General features: G+C 38.6%; 1 protein-coding gene across 3 annotated transcripts in view; it reads left to right on the forward strand.

Annotated features, from left to right (window-relative positions):
- Positions 1 to 5,871: 5,871 nt before the first annotated feature.
- Positions 5,872 to 26,102, forward strand: part of LOC135475006 (uncharacterized) — a 49,699-nt gene continuing 29,468 nt past the window's right edge. Inside the window, exon 1 of one of the 3 annotated variants that reach the window (XM_064754729.1) lies at positions 5,872 to 5,981. The gene's annotated coding sequence lies outside the window, so the exon portion shown is untranslated. Of the gene's footprint in view, positions 5,982 to 6,149; positions 6,247 to 11,246; positions 11,515 to 26,102 lie in introns of those variants that run through there. The other 2 variants (XM_064754733.1, XM_064754732.1) reach the window with 2 other exon arrangements.

The raw sequence follows: 26,102 nt of genomic DNA on the forward strand, positions 1-26,102 counted from the left end.
ATTTTTTTCTCGCATCAACCAGGATTCTGTCGGTGGACTAAGCATCCTCGAAGCCTGGTCCATTTGCATTGTTTTAATTTTATTGCATGTTACGACAGAGCATTTTAAGTATTTCTAGACCAGTGATCTCTAATAAATTGTAATTAACATCACTGTATATTTTTAGTTATTTCTGCTTAAGCCATGGCGCTAGGGGCGTGTAATTTGCTATACTCTTCAACCATTTGCATGAACAGCTAGAATAAGTTCTAACTGAGGTAAACTGGCAAGAAGCCATATTGGTCTGGTTTTACTCCCATTGCTTTACGTCTTTAACTATATCACAGGCTATATTGTGGATACACGTTGGTTTCATTCATCGCGCCCATCATTGTGCCAGTGAGAAGCCGTATTCATTCACCTGCATAATATCAAAATGTGTTTTTCAGTTTGGTATGTGGACATTTGTTAAACGTGATATTATATTAAACAATTTTTGGGATATTTGTGTTGAAATTATTTTAAGAATGTCCAGATACATTTTTAACTATTACATATGTGCTACAGACATATACTAGTATGTATGTTGTCTTTAGTCGACTATTGCATAAACGTCTGCAAGGACATGGTTATATAAGTTGTAGCGCTTACCACCAAATCCTTTTGATGAAGTTTCAATAAAATAAGTTTAAGCTAAGCTAAATTAAACGATGTTTTCAAGGTAGTCTTCACAAACGGCAACATATACAGTATTGGGACGTCCACACATATCCTGATAACCACAATGCCGGTTACTGCAGCCTAACTTTTACATAACTAAGACTTCAAGATTTTGAAATTCATACGTGTTAATAGTTTTATCTTTTATTTATCGATGGGGTGTGCTGTCTTGTCTACACAGAGTCTATGCGCACTAACCCTGTAGTTTCGCTTATATTCCACTTAAAGTGTTGTTTTCGTAATTTTCAGCCGCTTGCAGTATAAGGATTAAGGTGGCAACCTCTGTTCCAGTTTTTGTTGGATCTGCTGCGTCGGCAAGGGACGGGGTTTGTCAGGTACCCGGCGAAGAGCGTTGGTTTTACTTCAGGTACCCGGCGAAGAGCGTTGGTTTTACTCCGGGCACTCCAGTTACCTCCGCCGGAGAAACTGGCCGCCTTCGTATGTAAATAAACACATGCTTGAGTACGGCATTAAACTCCGATCAAATGAGTAAATAAAGACAAGCATAAATATAGTATTACTTACAACCCATGGTCAACTGTTACAATCCATGATCAATTGTCACAGTCCATGGTCAATTGATAGCCTACAGCATATGTTCAGTTGGTACAGTCCGTTATCAATTGTTACAGACCATTTAAAATTGTTACAGTCCATGGTCAGGTGGATTTTACAGCCTATGGTCAATTGTTACAGCCTATGGTCAATTGTTACAGCCTATGATCAATTGTTACACCCTATGGCCAATTGTTACACCCTAATGTCACTCATAATACATAACCTGTATGACCGACTTCCTTGTATGATTTCAAAATAATCAATGACGGACAGTCTCTAGAAAGACAGTAATTTCAAACAGGCCTAAACAACATGAGGTCTCAATTATTCCGTTATGATCTGTTTTAATTTGTTGTAATTGTCTTGGTTGGTAATGGCCTTCAGGTATAACTTGACCTTGGGTCAGTACGGAAGCAATGTAGAGATAGCAATTAACAATCAATAACAAATGGTTATCTTGTGCCAAACTAACCTCAGCACCCACGTGTATGTGTGTGTCTTTTTCTGGTGCTTTGGGAAACACTGTAGAATTGAACCGCATATTTAATTCATTTATTCATTGCATTATTCTTTTACTGACAGTTCTCGAGAATATTTCAATTATATATTGCACTTGTGAAGTTAACAGGTGGGAGAATCTGGCTTACACAGACGGGGGTTGGGGGTGGTTACACCGTTAATACAATTCCTTTCACACCAATTTTCTATATCGTATCCGTGTTAAGAGATACACAAACGTTCCAAACGTAAACGTAAATTGATAAATTTCATAACCAAATACGCAACGAAATAACTGACGAATTTGTCTGTGCATAAATAAAATAGGTAATACAGCTTAATGAGAAATCTTTTATTATAAAGGAAAATAATACAGTACAACACTTGCACCTATATATGTGTGTATCGAGGTTTATATGCACAAAGTATATAAGGATAACAAAATTACAAATAAGTTATCATTAATTATCGAGATTAATCCGATCAGATCCAGTGCTGAAAGGTTTCGAGAACAGCATTTTAGGAAATCAGTTACTTTCACCGATGTATCGTGGCTAAAGTGTGATAAATTTAAAGGGTTCGATCAAAGACTCGAAATCAGCCTACTTCAGTCAAGATTTAATATGGCTGACCTGGAATAAGACAGCATTAGTTGTGTATATTGTGGTTCATTTCTGTTTAAAGTAAAAGATGCGGTCGCTGTGAGCTCAAGTCGGCTTCCTCTCCGGTCGTACGTGGCAAGGTCTGCCTTCCTGTGACGTCAGGGTTCCTGGACTCTGATGGTATGGTCCATAAAGCTCACCTTAGAATTCAGATGTTTGAATGCCTTTAACTCTCTTCACATAGAACTTTAAAAAAAATAAATGAAAACTTATAAAATAACAACTTATAAAATGTCGTGTTACACAGTTTGAATAATGATTTCATTTAAGTGCTTAAATAATTCCTTGGGTCTTTCCGGCATCATCAAAAACTGTCGACTGTTTCTTTTTACATGGTACTGTCCCAATTTCTTACTATAAACTGTGTGTTTTACTACTTCTTACGTGGCTTTTGTTGAACATTTCTTTGAGATTGGTATTGTGATCATTGACCTGGAACGTTCAGTACGGTTCCTGATTGGTATACGAATGTCTGTTATGAGGTTTATTCAGAATATGAATGCCTCTCTTATCAGATTTATAAGGAATACGAATATGTGTTGTGAGGTGTATAACGGATATGAATGATTCTCAGATGAGGTTTATAACACCCTTTTCAAGAACTTGTCTCAAAAAGGGCGGTGTCCAGATCTATGTTTCCAGGAATACTGCCGGCCAGGCGTTGACTATACACGCACGTACATATACGGCCTTTCGTCAGGTAAATGATGTGACAAGCCAACTAGCCGCTTTCAACATCAATTGTGAAGATTCCATATTCTAACATGAAGAAAATATTAGGTTTTCCCATAAATATATGCTGAAATATTGGCGTTTTGAATAACATACATGTCCACAGGACGTCTCCACAAATCCTTCATTTGAACTGTTTTTAAGTTTGCCTACTATTGAGAATGGTGCCAAAGAGCAAAACGTCCTTGGATTTGCCTTGGATCTATACACTCAGTGTTACGTCATCCCGCTGTGTAGCCGGCACCAAATAATGGCCCTGCATGACTTCAGCGGCTTCATGCGCAGTCGCTAGGTAAATACCTTACTCTAATAGACGTTGCCCACAGGACACCACACCAGAGCAAAATTAATTCTACCTAAACCTTTATCCAGGGCTAACCGAGCGGAATCTGACATCGACCATCTTCTACCCGATTGAGTCTACTGGAGCTATAATCCCTGGGGGGGTCCCATTCTAAAACGCACGTGATATCATCCTTTATATTTCAATAATTTCCGAGTGACGAAACTACAAAACTTGTAGACTAACTTTATTGTGAAATATAGCTCTGTGTGCATTGTGCTCATTTTATTTAAATGATTTAAGACGCACCACTGTCAGTTAACATCTTTTAAGAAATTGGAAGGCGTTCATTTTTTTATGGTAGGCATTGCGTTTAACCACAGTCATTCATTAATTCTTTCGTAAAATTTATTTATTGACTGATATGTGTTTTATGCCGTATACTCAATGGCGTTATAATGGGCGGAACATTCTTTGGTAAAAAGTCGTCATCGTGTGTTGCATAATGTTAGACGTTTTTCTCAGACTCGAATTGGTCGCTTTGTTTAATTATAAAGCTATAAAGAGCTTTATCGTTTAATGGTTGATAAACTTATATATATTAGATCGTGCTCGAAAATCGATACGATTGAACTCCGTATAATTGACACATTTGTACAACTGATTACCTCACAAATTATAGATTTTTATAGAATTGACCAAAAGAAAAAAACATGAAAGAGTGGTCTTCAGGACCGAAGGCTTCTTTTGGTTGCACTAATTTTGTCACTTAAATATATGGCTTACATACTTGCGTTCCAAATGTCAATTATATGATCTGGTATATGAGACAGAACCACGTTAGATAGGATGGACAACTAAAGGAACAACATGTACGCATATGTTTGGGGCGGGGTGGGTGTAATTAGAGTAGAAATCACAGATTCGCTCCATAGACACGTGGTTCCGTTCTGAAATGGACAAAAGTAAATAGGTCTGTGTGGTATACGTAATATCCGTGTGTCACCATAACTATAGCAAGATCCGTCACCCCTGTTATTTCACCACCACCATCCCCACCCACCCATGTCCTCCTCTCATAACACCACTGTCAGCACCACCAACAAACTACTCCCATTTCTCCACCCAGACCGTCGGTAGGCAAATTAAAAAGGCAATAATTTACGACTTTCATCCAAATGGCCACCAACTGTTTCGACCTGCTGTCATTCCTTCGGTACAGTTATTTCCTTGTAGCGTGCATCAATTAAACAGGTTAATGCTACACATGATATGCAGTGAGGAAATCTCTAAACTGCACTATACACATACATGCATAATACACACGTCTGTATAACCTGTAATATGTCGAAATAAATACAAATTATTGGTTTATGCTATATCAATAACTAGAACTGCGTTATCAGGAATGCATATAAATATAAATAAGTAATGGTTATGAGGAATGTAATTAAAGATAGTTTGCATTTTGCTACTAACAGTGCCTGTCTCCATACATTTAGGCTACAAATATATATGGCTATGCATTCAACAGTGGTCAACACAATATAACGTACCGGTAAAGTAAGCTATCTCAGACAATGGTTCACGTTTATTATTTACGAATCTTTTGAGAATAACCTAATTTGCAATTAACGCCTGTTGTTATAACGAAAGATTCGGCATGCATGTATGCTTTTACTATTTTGGACACCTTAATTCGTCAGCTTAAGGATTGAAATCGGTTATCTTGGATATCATAAGGCGAGGTAGAAGTAAACTTGCCAAGTGTTGAATGTCCATGTTAGCCTACTACAGAGCATATCTACTCCTACCACGAGATACAGTGATACGTGACTTGGGTTCCCCCACTACGACTCCTACAAACTGTCTTGCATGCGAATTAGAACACCAGTTTGCGCAAGTTACACCGTTTATGCATAGCCATATATGGGCCTAGGCCTATAAAGAATCGTCCACAAAGTCTGTCCACTTTGGAACTTCAGGTTGTCTGGAAAGCTTTATGCAATTCCATGCGTCCACTGAATGAGGCCTATCCATAGATCTAACAGCTAATATATTCCACGTTAGAAGCTGGTCGAAGATATAGCCCTATCTAGGTATGAGGCGTATATAGGCATGAATGTGACTATAGGATATTGGACTTTTGGTTCCGGTTCCCAATATACATATACACGGTGTATAGAATCGCCAGGAATGCAGGCCTAAATGGTCCACCCCATCCGACAGGTGTTTTTACGGCTATGTCTGCCCGATGAAAGACAAAGCGTTTAGGTAAACACGAGTGTTGAGCAGAAAGATAAAGATAGCCCGGTGACTATTGTGCGTCTACGAAGACTGTTGAATAAACTGGTCGCGGCGACTCTGGAATGTGAAGGAATGGTGGAGCCCTAGGCCGAATCGAGGCGCCACCTATCGCTATCAGCGGAGATTCGCGACACGCAAATCTACTCTCCGAATTTAGGAAGTTGCCTGTGCCCCAGAGTGATGACAACACAGACATTCGCCTGACACAGTCCACTGCATGACCTAAATGAAAGAATTCTAAGGTAAGTTAACCGATGTATTAGTCCATTTAACAGGCACCAGGTAAGTGCCGAGTGGTCTAGTTGGATAGAGGGACAAACTTTTGGAAACTCTCAAGTTCTCCGATCGGCAACTCAACTCGAAGCCACGGCATAAAGTTTCGGGCTCGCGCTGAGATTCTTCGCTGACAAAATGGCGGCCAGTGCCATGCGTAAACTTTGGTTCTCGTCAACTGATTCCTTCGGCGATCACACGATTCCTTCTCGCTGGGGCTTTTAATTTGGGCAAGTGAGTGTAATTAAGCTATTTTGTTACTATGGAGAAGATAAAGTTAACTGTGGGGCGGCTATATCGAGCATATGAGATGTACGGTGAGCGCTGTATTTGGAAGAGGGTGTGTGACCTGTGAGCATTGATACTGGCTCAGCCGGTCCTCGCTCACTCTTACACACTGAGGACTGCAGTCAGTCGTGTCCTATGTAACCTACATTTCACCGCCAACCACCGGCGCCCCATAGCAATCTACCTTTCAGATGCGCCCCGTAAATAGGCAGCCTTCCCTCCTGTTCATCACTATTCCATACATTTATTAAGCTCCCAAAATAGCGCCATTTACATAGTCACGGGACAATGTACTTGTTCATGGCCCCATCATCACCACAAGTCTATACATTAACGTTCAGTCTTATACTACATGTAAATCAGTGAAGTTACATATACGTCTGTGTAGGCACATACATAACTTCGTCAACACTTAGGCTCCTGCCTGCGTTGCAGTAAATTAGAAGATGACAAATGCCTTAATTAGATCTCTAAAGCTGCCAGTCAAGTCACCCAGCTAGGGTTTGGTAATAATCACATCTTAATATAAATTTTTTTTTTTTAGTTTATAGAATTTTTAAAAATTATTATCTGTTGTCGAATTTCTTGTGACTTCAGTATCTCATTCCTATTTAGTTTTTCTTTGTTAAGTTCTAGGTTAACTTATTGTCTGCTTTGGAATTTCTGTTCAACTACAATTATAAGCCACTTTCTTTGCAAATAAAATTTTCCTCCTACATTATGTTAAGTATACATTGTATGTACTTGAATTTCTTGTCACCCTTCCTGTGCAATTCTGCTAAGATGTACATTGAACTTTCAGCATTATTCACAATGTTTAAATAAAATATTAAAGCTTTAATTTGGTTCTCAAAATCTTCTGTGTCTTTTCATGTTGATCATCATGTGACGTCAGACATGTTTACATAAGTCTATTGTCTGTTGCATAAGCGCAGTAAACTCTGGTGTAGATAAGTGACAAATTTGCTGGACCACTTTTCAGAATCTATAATGTGAATCAAAACTGCCTAGAAAGTTTCCACTGAGCAGCATTCGGTGCAAGTGGGTGATATTCTACTGTATGTTTAGCTGCATTGGCTGTACCCGGTTTGTTGTAGCCCTCAGGCCTAGCAGTCGGTGCTCAGTTAAATTGGGCCATTATCAGTGTGCCACCCTACATGGCTTTGCACAGGCTGCCTTATCAGACCTTTTGAATGTCAACTGGGCCCCCATTTTGTGTGGAGAGGTAAATCCCAGCCCTGAGCAAGGTCCACAGCTCATCTCAGGCTGGCACTGTACAATGTTAGCTTTGTACGGGGTCACAGTCTAGAAGCACCTGAGATTCATACCTGTTAGGAGTGTTGCTCTAGTATATTTGTTCAGTCAGTCTGGCTATACCTGGACAGATTCTCTCCAGGCTATGGTTGGATGCTTGTAGCCATAGTGGCTGTTCCCTAGCTGGCTTCTCCCAACAGGCACTTGTACAAGTTTTGAACAGCCAGGGAAAGGCACTGCAGTATTCGAGACATCATTCAAGCGTACAGGAATTCAATATTCTATTGAAAAATGTCTCAGTAGAGTAGTTCACCATGTATTGCTTTTTTTGGCAGCAGGGATCTGGCAATTGACATTTAAGGAAACACCCATCTCAATGGCCTTTATACGATAGATATAAATTAAAAAAAAGAAAGAAAAAGAACCCAAAATTTGGTTGGACATATGTAGCTTCCTGTCATCAAGCCGTTCATCGTAAAATATGATGTTTAACAGATATACAGCACTTTTGGTGGACAGCTGAACATGCTGCAATAGCTTAGTTTCTTTAACTGTTTACTTGGCTCTATGGAATCTCGGCACATGTATAAATGTAAATTGTTGTTTCAAGAGTACTGTCACATGGCACATGCCAATTGCTACATGCACATGTCAGTATTAACAGTGATATAAAGGTCAGCAAGCAACATTAACTTTCCATGACACATAGATTTGCTTGTAAGGTACCAGTGTGGTCATGACTGTGGTCATCAACTGCATTTCCCATTCCTGTTCCTTCATTTCACATTTAGCGTATTACTTTCAAATGTTTGGAACAAAGGAAAAAGTTATATTTAGCCTAGCAATTTTTATATTGATCTGCTTGCAGTTGAAGAAGCCTGTTCGGAACAAGGAAGTGAATCTTAGATTCACCTTTGCATTACAATATTTTCATCAATACATTGATTAAAGCAACTGTTATTGATTATGAGCTGAGGAAGTACTACTGTTTACAGTCATCTAATTTTCCTCTACATTTACACATGTGTAGTTCTGTTGGTCATGAGAATTTTGTTGAAGTTGATTCAGTCAATGGAAAAATTGTATTAAAATAAATAATAATATCTGTCAGAAGTTTGTATTCCTGTCACCTCATTCTTGCTATTAGAGGAAGAATTTTTGATTCTTGGTGTTATCTTCAAAGAATATTTCCACTTGCACACAAAAATTTCGTATGCTGAAGTTGGGGAATAATTTGGAAATGAAATGTCCCATTATTTTACACCTTAAGATTCACATTTCTTGAAAGTTAGTGTTTTGGCCTTTTGTTGTCTTTTTTTATTATTAATGTTTTTTAAGATTCATGTACTAGTACATGTTGTCACTAAAGGAGTTGTTTCCTGCTCTTACTCTTTGTGGCGAACTGTGTGTTATCTCAAGACAACAACTTGCTCCACTGTCACATCATTCGTGGCTGCTGTGACAGTTTCGAAAGAGTCTAAGTCAGTCCAGATTGGGATCCAAGTCTTCTAAGTTAGCAATCTTGAAACTTTGTTGTTTGTTCTCAGCATAGTGATAGAAGCCAAAAGTACTGGTCAGCAAGTACCTTTATAATGTGACACTGGTGGTGTGTCGTGTCTGGTGCCATGACATGATGCACCAGCGAAACAGCAGAATAAGTGTAGCGGCATTCAGACACCCTGTACAAGCAAAGGTGATGGGCTGACAGAACAGAATTGAGACTGCCGTAGATATAAGATGACACCAACTGAACAGGATAGACATAGTGCTGAATGTCATGCTTTTGTAAACCTTAAAATGCAGATGTGTAGTGAAGAGATTTGTTATTGGTCTTAAAAGACAGTCAGGATGATACTCTGTAATCGAAGTTATAAGTTCAGAAGATTTTCATTAGAGATTGAAATAGAATGTAAAAAATATAATTGTAGTTTTTGTCCTTAAAACCCAGTTTAAATGATGCATGTACTTTAATATGAAATGAAAGAGTTCTTTGTATTTAGTTTTATGAAATAGGAGAAGTAAAATCAATTTTGATCAAATGTGAAGACTGAATTTTGTTCTGGGCCATAGAAGACTGCATGTCCTCTTTGACTGTGTATTGGCAGATGGAGATGCCATTATTCAGTGCTGCTTTACACTGGAATTCTCTGCCAGAGCTTATATGCACATATACATGTAAGACCTATTGAGATGAAAGGGATATCAAAGAGCAGTTTCAGGAACTTCACCATCTGTTCAAATTTACATGTAGTTTACCATGTACAGAAAAAATAATTACAGCTTTAGATTAGATCATTGTACAGACGGTATTTGTAAAATTGGAATTGGTGGACAGTGATAACCTTTGTTGTTTTTTTTTTCTGTTACACATAACGGGCAGAGTTTTTGGAGGCTATTTTTCATGATTTCTTTTTTTATCATCAGTGGTGTAATTATTTCATTCTTTTCAACTTTGAGTTATTCCTTGTGTGTGCCACTAAAAGACTTGACATACATCATACTCATGCAACCGTGCGCAGGCTATGACGTTTCCTCAATCCTAGCCGCATTTTATACATTATAAGGGTACCGTTTTGGAAGTTAAAAAATTTCCAGGGATGCTTTGAAAGAATAGGTTAATTTTCCCAAAATACATTATGATATGCAACCTGGCATCATAATAAACATTGAGGAATTATGGGGTTATACTTTGGTTACTTTTAAACAAGTCTTCAAGAAACTTACTTTTCTTGGTGCACCTACATATACATGAAGCTACATCTGTTTAGTTTAGTTTAGTTACTATATTAGTTTTTTCATTATGAAAGTACAAGTACTTAGTAGGCAATAAATTAAGAAATAGCTCTCTCAGCCAATAATGGAATATTTTCTTTGCAGTACATGTGCTTCATTTGTCATCTTTTCCAGAATCAACTGGTCAAAACTGTGGTAACTTCTTTAAATATTTACAGCCTATAAGGTTCCTAAGTTAATTCCACCATCAATATAATCCATTTGACCAGGTATCAGTCATGCGTGTGTCAGGGCGCGATGTCTTAGTTAGCAGTGAATAGATTAGAGATCAGGCTTAAGACTCTGGTCGTGTGTGAGGTATTGATACAGGGCCAGGGGATGAACAGTTATAGCACTATTAAACAGAGGGTAGGGACTGGGGAAGCCTCGGGCTGGGAAAAAGACCACATGTTGCATGGAGCAGCAAATGATGCCAGCTTGTCACAATGAGGATGTCGTCTTACATGTACACATGGTTAATTCCCTCAGAAAGACAGCTTAAGTCGGTTGTTACTACCCCAGTGTTGATGCCATTTCTGCTTCCCGCCAAGTGCCCCCATATATCTGCCTGAGAGACTGATTGAGCAGGGGCCCTTGCCTGTGGAGTGGCACGGGACAATCAATTGTATTTACTCCTGCCACGTAGTCAACACACAGCCTACAAGACAAGGCCTCTGTGAAAGTGTCACCCAATGGAAATGGTGGGCTAGATGGGCCAGGAAATTGTACCCGAACATCCTGTGTCTCCCCCCCCAATATTATAAAGTTCATATGTGCACAGCATTAGATTAACTGTGGAGGCCACTTAAACTGGGGAAGGGGGGGAAACTGGCCCTCTCGCAAACTGGAATTGCCTTTTCCTGGACTGGGAATAAATTATAGCAAGGTCTGTGGCTGACAAATTCAGGGGGAAAAAAGGTGCTAGGCACAATGTATGAATTTGGAATGATAATAAATATAAAACTTGGTGAGGGACATTTGCTGGCAGATAAACTGAATCAATAAAAGGACTGAGGTTATTAAGCAGGCACTCAGCATAAAGGATAGGCAGATTCAGATAGCTCTACAGAAACCTGTTGCTCATTGAGGCGCTCCACAGGTCTCGCAGAAGACATCACCCTCTGTCACACTCCTCTGGTCTAATATTCGCTCAGTTCAGAGAGGCTGGACAGGATGGCCTGTTTGAAGGTAGGTGTTGGAATAGTTTTCAAAACAAATTTCTGTCATTTGAAAACATTGCCAGGCTGAAGAATCCTGCTGAATGGTTGTGTTTGTTTGGGTTTGCTTATGCCATTATTTTGAGTGACAGGCTGACAATGGTGCCAATATAATACATGTATATAGTCTATGTATAGTTTGGTATGATGAAGGCATGTACACATTTCTATACAGTTGGATAATTTGGATTGGAGTGTATGTAATATATGGCAGCTATTTAGGCCATGATTCAATGTCCACAAGTTCCATTTATGCCTTGATACTTTGACACTACACATACCCACTTTCATGTTTGTTTTACCTACACACTTCTGGGTTCAAATGATATTGGCTTCATTGTTGCCTTGAATCATTTTGAATTTTTTTCAATTCAGGGACAGTAGTTAAGTTATGGACGGCAAATAGAATACATCACATAAATCAAAGACACATAACATTATTAGTTGACACTGCTGTGAACAAAGGAAATTGTATGTAAGTAAATTATAATGTGAAATAATATGGCAAAACCAATGTTTAGAAAAAGTGCAATAAGGAATATTCTGGTACATCTATTTTCCTTGATACTATAATATGTTTTTATTGTTTTAATGGGTTTGTACTTAATCATTGTGTTACTTCTCAGTGTCATTATTAGAAGCATAAATATATTTGAATACATGTTTTTGGATGGTATTTAAACTGCTTTTTCTTCTTGCTGGTTCACAGGAAAACTGCTTACACATGTACATTGTTCCTGTACATGTAGCTTTCAGGAAAAGGATTTTGTTAATTATGAAATGGTTTCTGATGTTGATGCCTATTTTATGATGATGATGTAGTTGGTTCTGAATCTGAAGCACTAGAGTTTACGCTAAAGCCAGAGTTTAAAAATAAAATATTGAATTAGTAGCTCAATAGTTAGAAATTGTCTGGGATGAACTAAACTTCAATTTCTGTTGAAATCAGGTTGTCCTTTTTTCACTTGTGCACTATTCTTGTGTATTATGAAAACTTTATCACAACATATAAGCGTTGTCTGACCTTGCCGCAGGCCTAGCTTTGGTAAAAGTTAAACTCCACGTACATGTTAAGACAGAAGTGCATAGGTACATGTATATGTACTTGGAGCAACTATGGAATTGTGATTTATATGTGAATTGTATGTTGGTATTACCACCAAGTTGTCAGTTAAAGGGCTTTGGGATTTATGATTCTCTGCACACAAGGATTGATTTTTGCCTTGGGTTTGATACCAGTATATGTTCACGTACTAATAATGGCTGTCCCTCACCGCGTGTGGGGGCCTTGGTGACAAGAAGTGGACGACAACGGCCATGTGGCCGATTGCATAGCGTAATACTTTGTGAAAGACTGTTTGTCTTAAAGAAGTATGGGGTGTATGTCACACATGGAAACGTCTGTCATTAACTTGCTGAAGGTCGGTGATTTGCCCTGGGCTCTCCAGTTTTCTCCACCCATAAAATAAAACAGATATGTAAATAATTAAAAGTGGTTAAATTCAAGAAAGGGTGGAGCGCTCCCTTCCAACTTCTCCGTCTCCTTCTCTGTCTCCCCCCCCCCCCCCCCCCCCCCCACTTCCTAAATGTAGTGCAGCTGATTGGCCTCTGACCAGTAATTGAGGTTATGGGCTCGAGTCCAGCTCTCACTGGTACAGCTGTGCTTTTAATTCCTGAGGTTTGGCAGGCGCCTGGTGATGCCCAGTGGGTAAATCTGAATATTTAATTCTTTTGAGTGACAGATTCTTGAATATGGTGCATAGAGGAAAATCTGTTCTAAAGGTTAATTGGAAAAATTAGATTTTAAGTGAAGAAATTAAAGGAAATGAAAACACAGGGACGCGAATTCTACTCCATAAGTTTGGAATATGTTTGTATTCATTTTAAAGCATTGCAAGTTATCAAGTGTTAGCAAATTATTATAGTGCAGTTGAAACGAGTAGACCTTTGTTTTTGTGGATAGATGAAGAAAATGTGTCTGAAAGTTTTTTTGGAGTTTCTTAAAGATACAGTATATAATATTAATTTCTGGAATGGCTGTTGCTTAGGTTACAAGAAGTTCAGAAAATGAGAACAGGATGTTGGAAAATCCCAATTTCTGGTGGCATTTCCATTACAGACAATATTAGTTTTTCCTGCTCTCTCTTTTAGGCCAATGTGTTACTAATCCATCTCTGTTTGGCATGGTGAAATTGGATATGTTCTGCAGGTCTGCTAGCCACAGAATTCCATCGTAGACACTCTGACTTTAGACCTGATCTACATGCACATGTACTTCCAGAAGTGCCTAAGCTGGACTGGTATTCATTGGTTGGCAGGCAACACACTTTTGGGGGTTGATTCGTTGCCACAAAAACGTTTAGGCGTGCTCTAAAGGCAAAGTCTTTGACTCCAGTCGACTTTTTTCTGTCTGTACAATGTAGGCTTCTGTTGGAGCTAGTAGCTTGTAGCATTTCCTTTTGGCCTAGGTATGCCTGGAGTTATTTTTACACATGGTGCCTCGGTGCCTCTGCCATAAGGTCCTATCTTGGATCCAGACTAGCTCTTGGAGAACTCCGAAATTAAAGATTGGTGGTGCTAGCAATGTGCGAAAAATACAGGATTCCAGACTGAACGGTTAGTCTGTGCTAGCTTCCTCCGCTGCTCTGCCCAGACATACATGTAGCTGGCACTTGGTGAGCACATGTGGAACTCGGTTCTGGAGATATGGGGGGTAGCCTCCAAAAAATTAGCCAAATACATTTGGGGGGTTTTGAGTGTTAGTAATCGACCTTAGTTTGGGTGACTTTCTAGCTGCTCCTGTGTCTCTACTACCCCCTAACAGCAGTGCTCACAGATTGACTTTTGAGGTATGTAAGGATTGTAAGTAGGTGCAGTTTAGATTTAGAATATTTATTTACATTGTTACATTATTGTCTACATAGCCATGATTTAATACATACCTGTGCAACTAACAGTGAGCATGTACTGAAGGCAGTGCATTTATTCTTGCTTTTTTATTATTTATTTCTTTTCATTATTTGCTTGGGAAGGATGTATTGATGGCGGAGGTTGAGTGTTGCAAGCATTTGCAAAAGCTCATTCTATTGGATTGTTAATGGTAATGATGGTCAGTTTTATGGCTGAAGGAAACAGTAGTACCTGAAGTAAACCACTGACCTTTGGCAAGTTACTGACAAACTTTCCTAAGTGCCATGTATAGATGAGCACACGCAAGTGGTATTGAACAAACTTTTCATAGTGCCAACAACAAGAGCAGCATTGTTGGCCACTTGTAGTCACCAAGGTCTGAAGAGCAGTGGGAATCTGAAGGGCTCTGTCAGAGGTCAGTTTTGTACCTAGTACTTGGTTTGCGATGGCAGTTGAAAAGAAACACCTTCATGATCGGTGAAAGAGCTGTTATATTTTGACCTATGTTGATAAATTCTTGATTAGTTTAAAATTATGCCTGTATTTAACATTGACATGTACAAAATCATTCTCAGACCATGTGAATACGGCCCATACTTACGGCCGTTCTTTCTTTGTAGAGTAGATTCAGTGATAAATATAGATATAATTTTAAACGAATTAAGACTTTAGTAACATAGGTGAAATGTTAGTTCTTTGAAAGGTCATAAGATGATGGCCTGCTCCCCATGAGTCTCTAACATGACTGGTACATACATAACATGCATGATACTCAGCTAAGCAGATGCCTCATTGAAAACTTGTGTACTTTATGAGGAACTCAACACTGATGTACATGGACATGTATACTATTATGTCCATGCCTTTAACAGTTGGCAGTTGGTATAATACATCTTTCAAGAATGTCACATTTTGTCGTCGTCGTCCTGTGCACAGCTTAACCGTAAACTACATTTAAGTGTTCACAATTAAATGCGACAGACGTGCGTCCGCCCATACATATATGTAGCTGTTTTCCAACATTTCCAATACCATTGTGACCAGGCATGTGTTTGGTGTGTTGAAAAAAAGTTATCCTTTACCCAGAACTGTTACATGGCGGATCAATAAAAGGCAAATAGCAACAGGTAACCAGCTCGTGAAACCGTATGAATGGCTGGTTCATGTTGTTTTTGTTGGGATGCCGTGGTCCTCGTGAAGTCGTGACCAAGATACAATATGTAATATTGTTGGAAAGGCAATATAGAGCACACACACACTGTAGTATGAGCATTGCTTCTGTGTTTTTTTTTTTTTTTTGAGGAAATCAGGGCCAGCCTTAAAAATTCATTAATTTGATGTAACTTGACCCTATCGGATAAAATAGGGTTGATTGCTTCACATTTTTTTTTTTTTTTAAATTATGGGTAGCCAGTAATGAAAGAAATAGGAAATTTAAAGAAATCAACATTGTGAGAAAGTTCTCAATCAAAAGTTTGTAGTAGGGCTTTTTTTTTCAAGGGAATCCTTCTTGTTTTGCCTATTGAATAGATTTTTGATGATGACCGTAATTGTGGAAACTTCATCGGCATGATCTCAAAATGAGCTTATGATTTCAGATAACATAAGACTTACCAAGACATTGCCTGGAAGCGTGATTAGTTTCCTGCACACATGTTAGCACTAACATCATGAAATTCTGTAGTAGAAGAAGGCAAAGAATTTTCCAAGAATGCAAGTACTTGTATAACTTAAAAACCTTTTGCCAACTTGATCAGTTTGTTACATAAGTTGGTATATATTGTCAGACACCATGTATTGAAAGTAGTTTAACTTTTCTGATGTATTGAGGTGCTAAACCATTCTGGTACAGATCCAGCAGTAGTTATAAAAGTGGGATTTGATTAATGTCGGGGTAAAGGGTAATGAGTTCACAGCTTTATTTGTATATCTGTAAAACTGCTTTACTTTAATATTCCCTCGAATCAAATGTGAAGTCAGATATGTTCCATATACACGTTTTGGAATAATTGTATGTGGTGTTTATCAAAGCTGAACTAGCTCCAGCCAAACCTGATGCTGTAATAAAGTTGGCATCTGTTCAAAATGTTAATACCAGAAGCTGTTCAGTGTGTGGGACACTTTGAGTTCTAAAGTTAACATTGATCGTCGACATCCTGTCTGTATTGATTCCTCCCGTAGCCACGGCCAGCCTGTATGTGTGAGCCAGGTACTGTCGGCGACACGGCCAGACAATGTAGCTCGTTACGAAGTCTACGCCAGGGAACCGCGAAGTCAACACACCTAGAATTCAATACTTCACATCTGTTGCTTCTACAGCCAAGACTAGCCTGCCAAAGGTGGGCTGATTTCAATAGCATGGATTTTTTTGCCTCCCTCAAATCCTTGCCCCTTGGCACATCCCCTCTCAATCACAATGAGACAGGACAAGCTCTATTGTTAGTTAAGCTGTCAGACCAGTCTATTATTCCAAGTCAGGGGCTTATGAACCATTTCATCTCTCTGTTGTATTGTCCTACCTGTAGGCCAATCCATAGTGTTTGAACTTTCCCCAGTTGGAAAGGTAATCTGAAGATGGCAACAGATGCCGACTCCCAATCTCAGTGACCCGAAGTGATATTGGAAAATGGATTTCTAGCCAAATACAAAGCCATCTATCATGTGCTTGGTTAGAAGCCGGTCTGATAGCCTCACTTATTATTGGGCCTGCATGTGTGTGGATTTTATCCATGGCCAATGGCCATGTAGCTCTTGTCAACACTACTGGCAAGTTGGAATCACATGGCATATCCTTATTGGATAGGGATATTAGATTGATTGGGAGTTCACTGCTGGGACTCAACAGTTGGCTGCAGTGTTGAGTGGCTGTGGAAAGTTGCTACAGTGAGAGGCTGGGCTCTTAGTGATTATCAGAGTAGAAGGGGTTGTTCCTGTATGGGACAGGGGAAGTAGAGTGGGAGCCAATATGGTAAGTAAAGTTTCAGCATTTCCTGCTTTGGGTTAATGACACATGGCTGGCAGGGTCACTTAGTTCTGCGCCTTAGGTTGACTGGTTCTATATACACCCTTCACATATACATGCTGTTCTGTTATCTGTGCCTATTAATTTAGATTTCCAATTAAGTAAAACTCATTTGTTTCAGATACATATGTTTGTGAATAAAATAGTACACAAGAGGCTTAAAGTTACAATATATGACTGTCCCAATAGCCCAAGCTGTAAAGCTGTGGTTCGGTGGTGATGAACCAATAAAATTGTATTTGACCGAGTAACTGTAGAAAGCATGCTTGGATGATTACCATGCATGCACAAATCACTGCTTACAAATCGGGAGGTACATGCAGTTCTTATTTTGCATTCATACATGAATTTTTGCTGATATGTGATGATCACATGGTACATTTATAAACAGCGCAGTATAGTAATTTAATTAGTCAAAGACATCCTAACTAGTATAACACTAGTACAGCAAACATGTAAGTTTGTGTTGTTGAAGAAGAAATTCTACATTATGGAGTATCTGTAGAACTAGGTCTCAGTTAACTGTACATGTGGCAACCACTGCCAACAAAATGTCCATGTTGCCTTGCACAAAAATATTTGACCGATGGACTGACTGGCAGACAGACAGACATAACAATGGATTATGTTTTGGAGAGCTGTTTGTTGATGCTAAAAATCCTGTTGTGGCCAGTATTCTCTTGGTATGGTCACGTGTCCCTTTGCAAGCAGCTCAGTGTTATAAATCTAACTTCATTAGAAGACTTCAGCTGAAATGGCAGTGCGATCAAAATGGAATTTCCACTGAACAGTGTTGATATTTTTGGTATTGAAAGAGGGCAGGACAATATGTTACCCTTGTGTCGGCTAATTGTAGATGTTATTTCAAGCTGGCACCGTTGCTGCATGTTTTATCAATTAGATCGCTGAAGCCTACATTGTACGTGTACAGTGCCAGCATGGTGCCAGCAGCCTATTTTCAGCAGCTTCACCATATTCCATGGAAATTACTGTGCGATAGGCGTAACCAGCATGTGATCTCTCACTTAACATATAATGGTGTGCAATTAATGCCAGCAGTAATTGGTTGTCCGCCCATGTTACCTTGTTGTCTCATTTGTGCTTTTTATTTTTAACCGTTCAAAGAATAACAATGGAATTCATATGTAAATCCCTTTCCTTTCTCCGATCCTGCAGTATAGATCTTCAAATGATCTGTCTTGATGAAGTGTGACCAGTCAGAGTTTGTGTGCCCACAAACGTATAGGTGTAGTAATGTTGGAATTCAGGGGCTGAAGTGTTTATATTAAGCTTTTCATTTTATAATGCATGTATATGTATGTACTTTTGACTACCTGTTTCAGAATAACTGCATGATACATATGTATTATGTGGCTGAGTAAAAGGTCTGAAAATGTGATCCAAATTTTGACCATAGCATGTGTAAACATCAGCAGATATTGCATTGATATACCAACATATACAGGTGTATTCTGACCAAAAATGTGGAAAATCGTAAGTCCATCTAATTTCAACTTCTGTAGGCTGATTAGTCTTTCCTGGCAACAACTACTTCTTTACAACATGTGATGAATAAAGTTGGTTTTGTTTTGCCACAGTTACGGTGCGACCAGTTTTTAAGGTGGAGTGGTAGTCCCAGACACTCCATGCTGGTATACCAGCATAATTAGATGGCATGAAATTCCATTTACCATCCATTTAGAGCACCAGGAAACAGGCTGAGCTCATTGTTTGCCTTGTGTCAAACTGGAAATCAAATATGGGGAAGTAAAGTGGGCAGGATTTAACACTAGGGATTGTAATGGCTTTACCATGATTCACCAACTACAGACCTCTGCATATACACACATATAGCTTTGGATTACCCTCCACTACAGCTTAAGTGGTTTTATGTGCGGCTCTGTGCTAGTCTGATACTGCCATTGTTTCCAGAAAAGCCATAAACTTTTGATCTAGTTAATGACATCTACATGCCCTGACTTCATGTTTTAGCGAAAGTGGTGTCATTATTTAGCATGTGGATGTTGGAAATACACATTTATATGTTAATATGATTAGAAGTCTGTAATCTTTAGATATTGTTCTAAAGATTGTGAACCTAGTTAAACGAAATTTTGAAAGTTTTTCTTTCTTGAATTCATCAGCAGAATTCCAGCTTTATAATCCAAATCTTCTTCATTTTGAATAACTGCATGCACTCGTATTAAAAAAAAGGTCTGGGATCGCCTGTTTTTCATGAAGTGTATCCAGTTTTGACACCAGTTTTGGGGGTCAGGCAAGGGGGAACTTTTGGACCGTTTTTATTTGGTTGTGCTGGAGCTAACTGGGCTGCATGTACACTAGTAATACAATACAATAGTTTGGGCAGTAATTCCAGCTTTCATTGGACTGGATTGTCATGCTGTGCCAGCAGATGACCTATATATATGTATATATATATATATATAGCTGTCAAACCATGCCAATAAATACTCTGCCCACTATATATATATGTAGATATTCATGGAGTTTATAGGATACAATGTGTTCTACTTGTGAGGCCAAACCATTTGCTAAACTAGGCCTGCATGTGTATGGTGGGCTGAATATTTCATCCACCCCGTGGATAATTTCAAAATGAGGGTTGCTGGTCCTTATTGAAGTAAATCTGCTAGTTGGGTGAATCCCTTCCTGCTCCAAGCCCTTGGTTTCCTCTGGCTGTTAATAACCCACTGCTCATTTTACCCTTTGTCTCCACCACTGAGTGGCTGGCACTCCTGTGCTTTGCCTGCCCCCTGGTCACTGAGCCGTGACGTCTGGAATTCATGATAAGAAGGAAATGTCTCCAGCAGGATGCACAATAGACCTGTTGAGTGGAGATACTGCAAGGCACTTATGATCCTGGCTTAGCCTGTGTTGCCCTTCTTAACGGCCAATTTCTCCCAAGCCAGATTGACAAGTTTTCTTCACAATGTAAGTCCTGAATTTCAGCTATTAATTCTCAGTTTTCTCATTTTTTTCTCAGATTTGATTTTGACCAGTTTTTCTATGGTGTCAGGTATATCTACACCTGCAGGTAAGGCACGGGAGACCACCTGTTAAGACAAGGTTCTTGTTCAACACAACGTACCATACACATTACCTGGTACATAAGCTGTTCAGCTGTCTCAAGTGCTAAACATTTTATAAGATTGAGTCTTCAATAGGGTATAGATGTTTGTTTCAGTATGGCGAAATGGTTGACAGTGTAACCATTCAGTTATTTACCATTAAATTGAAAAAATGCCTTTACAAAAAAATGTTGTATGCATACTTGTAACATTAATTAGGTAGACAATGTTATATGTGTACACTGTATATTACAGATCAGTTTCATGGATAAATTTTTTTGTATTTGAGCTTAGCCACGTTTGTTATGTCCTTCTGACTATATATGGTAGTGGGTGTGTCCTCTGTGTAGACAACTAGTCTCTCGAGTATAGGTGTGTAGTCAGACCTGTGCTTTCATACACAGACTCAACATGTGTGGTTCTTTCAGGACACGAATGACCTAATCATGGAGACAGCAATGGCAACCAGCAGTGTGGGTGGTAGCCTAGGGTCAAAGGTGAACTTAGTGTACACACCGTCATCATTGTTGAGGATGTTACTCAGTGAGGCAATCAGTACCGATAATAAAGAGTGGAAAAATCTGTATTCCCTTAGACTCCAATTTACCACATATGTAAAAACATAAAACACGAAGTTCTGGTTTGATTGTTGTTATGATTTATAAGCTTTTGTAATGGTCATATTTGTATCTATTTGTTTAGAAGATCAGACTATTAGCACACCTATGTAATGGTGCATGTATATCATGAGTTTTGTTAGAGTTGCAAATCGGCTGGTTCTTGGTACATGTAAGGTTTGGTTGTTGGAAGCTGCTTCAGGGCAAGGGAGATAACTCTTTGGTTTTAAGTACCTTGAGCGCACAGCCAAGATAAAAGCTCATATCAAGGATGTGATTACATGGATTTCAAGGAACAGGCTTAAGTGTAACAGGTTACAGCTCTATTCAGTATCCGTTTTCTAGCCATATCCTGAAAGTGAAAAGATTCAAAACTCCCTATCCTTAAAATAAAACTTTTACCAGCTGTAGGTGAAATTTGATGTTTTTTTCTAACCATATCCAGAAAGCCAAAATTTCAGAATTAAGAATTCCTAGATGCTATCCTTAAACTAAATGTTTGCACTGATTTGGGGATGGTCGTGGGTTTCCCTTTGGGGTGTCAAGTTTTCTACCACCATAATGCGGGCCGCAGTTGTATAAGTGCAGTATTCTTGAGTACAGCGTAATACATCAGTCACGTAAATAAATAAATAAAAATATATTTATTTGTTAACATACATGTAATTTACCAGCTTAAACAGACTGCAGATAATGAAATTAACAGCAGCTTTCCATACATGTACCGTCATTTTCTGTATTTTCTTTTCATGTCCCAAAAGACATATCGTGATTGTATTCTCTTTTGTACAGCATATACTTTCTAACATTTCTAACGTGTATGCTGATGCTTCTCTGTGTAGTGAAGGTATATTTAAAAGGAGATACATATTTGTAACGCCATGTTGGGTAAAACATGTTAATTACGATAGCAGAGAATGATCAGATAATAACAGACAGGAAATTTCTGGCCCTGTCTTACTATTATTGTGGAGGTATAGGACAAAGATGGCAGTAGATGCTGATAGATAGAGGTAGATGCTAGGGTTTATAAATGGCTGCGGGCAGGTACATGCTTTTATCCAGCTGAGTCAACTTGTACAAGACAGGTATGGCTAAGTCACGCCAAGTCCATCCTTCAAAGCTCCTGCTCGACATGTACCTGTGTAGCTCAGTTTTTATACCGGCTGACCTCCGCATCCCTAACTATAAATCTGGCATTACACTGATACTGGGCCCACATGAATACTTGTGGCTGTGTGTGTGCTCTTCTAATGATTCGACAACCAAGTTGGAAATTAATGATGCACATTATTAAAAAAAAAAAACAAGGAAGAAAAGGGTTATGAGAGAGAGAGTAAAGCAAGCTTCTTAGCTATCGGTATTCAAATATATATTTTGACTTTAGGGCTGGTAGTATCTGGAAAAACAAAAAGGAACTTTTCATATTAAATTCTTGTATTTCGATTAACATTGCCTTGGGGCAGGTGGGATGTCAAGCAAGGAGGGATTTGGTAGCTGGGAAGTCATTGAGCACCTGTGTTAACAGTTCGGCTCTACATGAGACTTTCCCCATGTTTTTAATATTCATTATATCACTCTCTCTGTTAATGGGCGGTCTCCTTGGTGCTTGAGGCAACGAGTTTAGCTACAAAATAGACATTGAATCATTTGTGCTTTGAATTGAAAATTGAGTTTCTCAGAGACTTGCCTTACACCCCATTAAATGAGCGGAATTTCCATTAATTACGAAAAAAAAATTGTATGTCTAAGACTGAAAGCGTTACTTTGTTTTCTGGCTGTGCATATATGCCACTTGTGAACTCGAGTGGAACAGACTGCCAGCTCTGTATGCTAAATTTCCTCACCTTTGTTACTTTTTTTTCGGTCCGCGTTTCTAGTTATTGAGAAGGTACTCCATATTCATCAGTCTTCTATCTGCGTCAATCTTTGAACGCGGGAAACTGTTTTTCTGGAAAGTAGGAAAACCAGTTCTGCACCTCTCCCTTCCCAAGCAGCGTGGAATAAAATACACACACGTAGTGTACAGTTTTGGGGGTGTTTGGTCTGACTGTCTCATGTGTACTACCAGCATTAGCCTGGGATTCTTACAGGAACTTGACAGACTAAGTACTTGGTCAGGCAAATAGAGACTTGAAAGTGTACAAAATGCAAAGGAATTATTGCTTTAGCAGTTTTTGTATTGACAAAACACTATACCTTTGTTCTTGAATGTACATGTATGTCATATACAGGTATATGTATGTTTATGGTGATGCCATTCCATGCATTCCATCAAGCCAAGACCATCATTGTCATAGCAACCAATAGGTATTATATACCAAATGAATGCAAGTAAAAAAAAAAAAGAGAGAGAATAAGTTAAGACTGGTGTTGATGGTGATGATTCATTGTTGTTATCTGTGTGTTATCTGTGGTAATATACGCATCAAGATTAAAAAGTCTGCTTTAAACAGCTCTTTATCAGCTTAACTCCATGATCATGTTCGTGTTACTCTGGCTGGGCTAGATTGAACAGACAGAGGTATTTAAATGTTACAATATAGACATAAGCTGCTGAACTGAAAGGAACTGAAAAAAAATGTCTGTAATCTGGCGGCGTTAAATTCCCCAGAAATGCCACAGGCCTTGTTCCTACCTTTGAGATGGGGATATGTGCACCAGGAAAAGATTTGATATTATTCATGTATAGTGTAACTTCTGAACATACATATTGTAAGCCCCATCTTTTCTGACAGTGTTGAGCGAGTAGACAGAACTGGTTTTGGTGGCAGTTTGTGTGTAGTTTGTCCCCATGAGTTCCCTCCACACACTTCCTTAATGGACAAGGATTACGTGCGTTCTCGGTAATCTCTGACATTTATTTGAAACGACAGTGTCAATGTTCAGCCACTCACTGGCTCCACATTGGCTTGTTTAAAAGTTTTGTTGTCCTTTTTTTTTGGATGTACATTTATTGTAATTCAAAATTTTGTCAGGCCTAGCTCTGGCTGGTGTCACAATCTCTTATATAGACAGGCCTTCTGAGTCATTGAAAATGGCAGTTGAGGTGTGCCGCTTCACAAAAGAAAATGTTTTCACTCCAGAATAAAATTAAACAGGTATTTTTGCCAAGCAGTGTGAAGTTTCACAAAAAAATCCTTGATAAATTGCATGGAAGAAGCAAAGGTCAATTGTGCAAGAAGGTTCAGGTGATGGAACTGAAAGGGTATGGAAATGAAAAGAGTAGAGATTTTGTCCAATTTCAGCAAAGATTCGTGTTTGTACAACAAAAAGTGTGCAACTTTTAGATAAAGGTACCATATATGTACATTGGAGGATTCTGGTCTTTTTTTTATTATGTCTGTTGGTAATATTTTTTCTAGAAATCAATATCCATTCCCCTGAATAACTTTGTTGCTTGAGAGGTAATCAAGTAAGATTATTTTTTTTTAATATGTGTGTGTGCATGTTTTTTTTTTTTTCTCTTTTTCCTCTGGTTCCATTGCTATCAAGCTTTGGCCTGGTTTAACTCCTTTAAGTAAAACTTCAATTTGGAACTTCAATCAGTGTCAGAGCAGCAGATTTTTTTTTTACCTTGGACATGTCAGATAACAAACAACTCCCTTAGTTTTTGTGATGTCTGAGAAGTGAACTTCTTCTGGCAGCGGGGACTGAAGTAGACGTGAACCCGCAGACATGTTTGTGTCGTCTCAGACGGAAGACCCAAAAATGTCGTCCACTGCGAAGTTTCACAGGAATTTAACTGACCTAGGTAGCTGGGATGGCGCCTGATTTTGGGGGGAATTCTTGCCTTTGTGCGTGCTGCGAATTGCCGGCCCCCATTGTCTGAAACGTGTTCTTTGGGCTGTGGAGATACCCTAACCTCAGCTTTGGCTCCATGGCTATGTGATCTACCAGCTTTTCACGCAGCCTCTTTCCTGGTTCATAGCCTTTGTGATTTTTCTTTCATGTAGATTGACTCAAAACATAATTTACATGCCTAGGTGCTATGAATATGTCTGGGCTATTTTTCAGAGCTTTAGCTTTTTTTTGTTCTGTGTTTTTTTTTTTTTTTTCTTAGAGGTGTAAATAAAGCACTTTCTATATATTACATATTACATGCTAAATACACATGACTTGAGAAGGAAGCAAATTGATTTGCACATTTTCTACATTCATTGTGTGTTAGACTATATTTTTAAATGCAAGACTCCGGCAGAATTATTTTTCAGTGCCAAAATTATCTTCTGACAGGTATATGTAGTCGTCTTTTCCACTTACCCTTCTCACAAGAACTGGGATATACTTGTATAGTAGTAATAGTCACAGATATGTTTAATCACCATTGAAATTCAGAAGGAAAAACATGTCATATTTATATTTCTTCTTATTTGTTCAACGTTTTGATATGTAAATGTAAATGGCAATGTTGTATACACATAGGATCCTTGATATTAGTAAATTTACTTGTATTTTGAAGATCCAAGACCAGTTGACTGGGTTAGCCAACTTCACTGAAACTTAAATTTAAAAAAAAAATTAATGTAGCCGTGTTCAGACTTCACGTGTTGCAAAGTCTAAACATCTGAGAAGGTTGCAGGCAGTAAAATTACACATGTACATGTTGTTACAACAGTTGTCAAGTGTATAGTGAAATGTCCTCATTTATTAATTGACCTTACGTGTACATTTATTAAGTTGCTAAAAATGTTGTTGGAATCAGAACATGAGACCAGAATGTGACTGGAATTAACATCTTAGAAGATTTCAGAAGAAGTACTCATTCTTCAGTCCTATAACCTAGACCATTTTACATGTACTGTGAGCAGTATGTTCGTGTGACATTTATGTTCATCGTGTACATGTAAAATACTCTGGGTTATAGGATTGAAGAATGAGTACTTAGTGGTATAGATGTAGTTTTGAAGAACAAATGTTT

This window comes from Liolophura sinensis, chromosome 9 (assembly GCF_032854445.1).
Source record: "Liolophura sinensis isolate JHLJ2023 chromosome 9, CUHK_Ljap_v2, whole genome shotgun sequence".
NCBI lineage: Eukaryota > Metazoa > Mollusca > Polyplacophora > Chitonida > Chitonidae > Liolophura > Liolophura sinensis.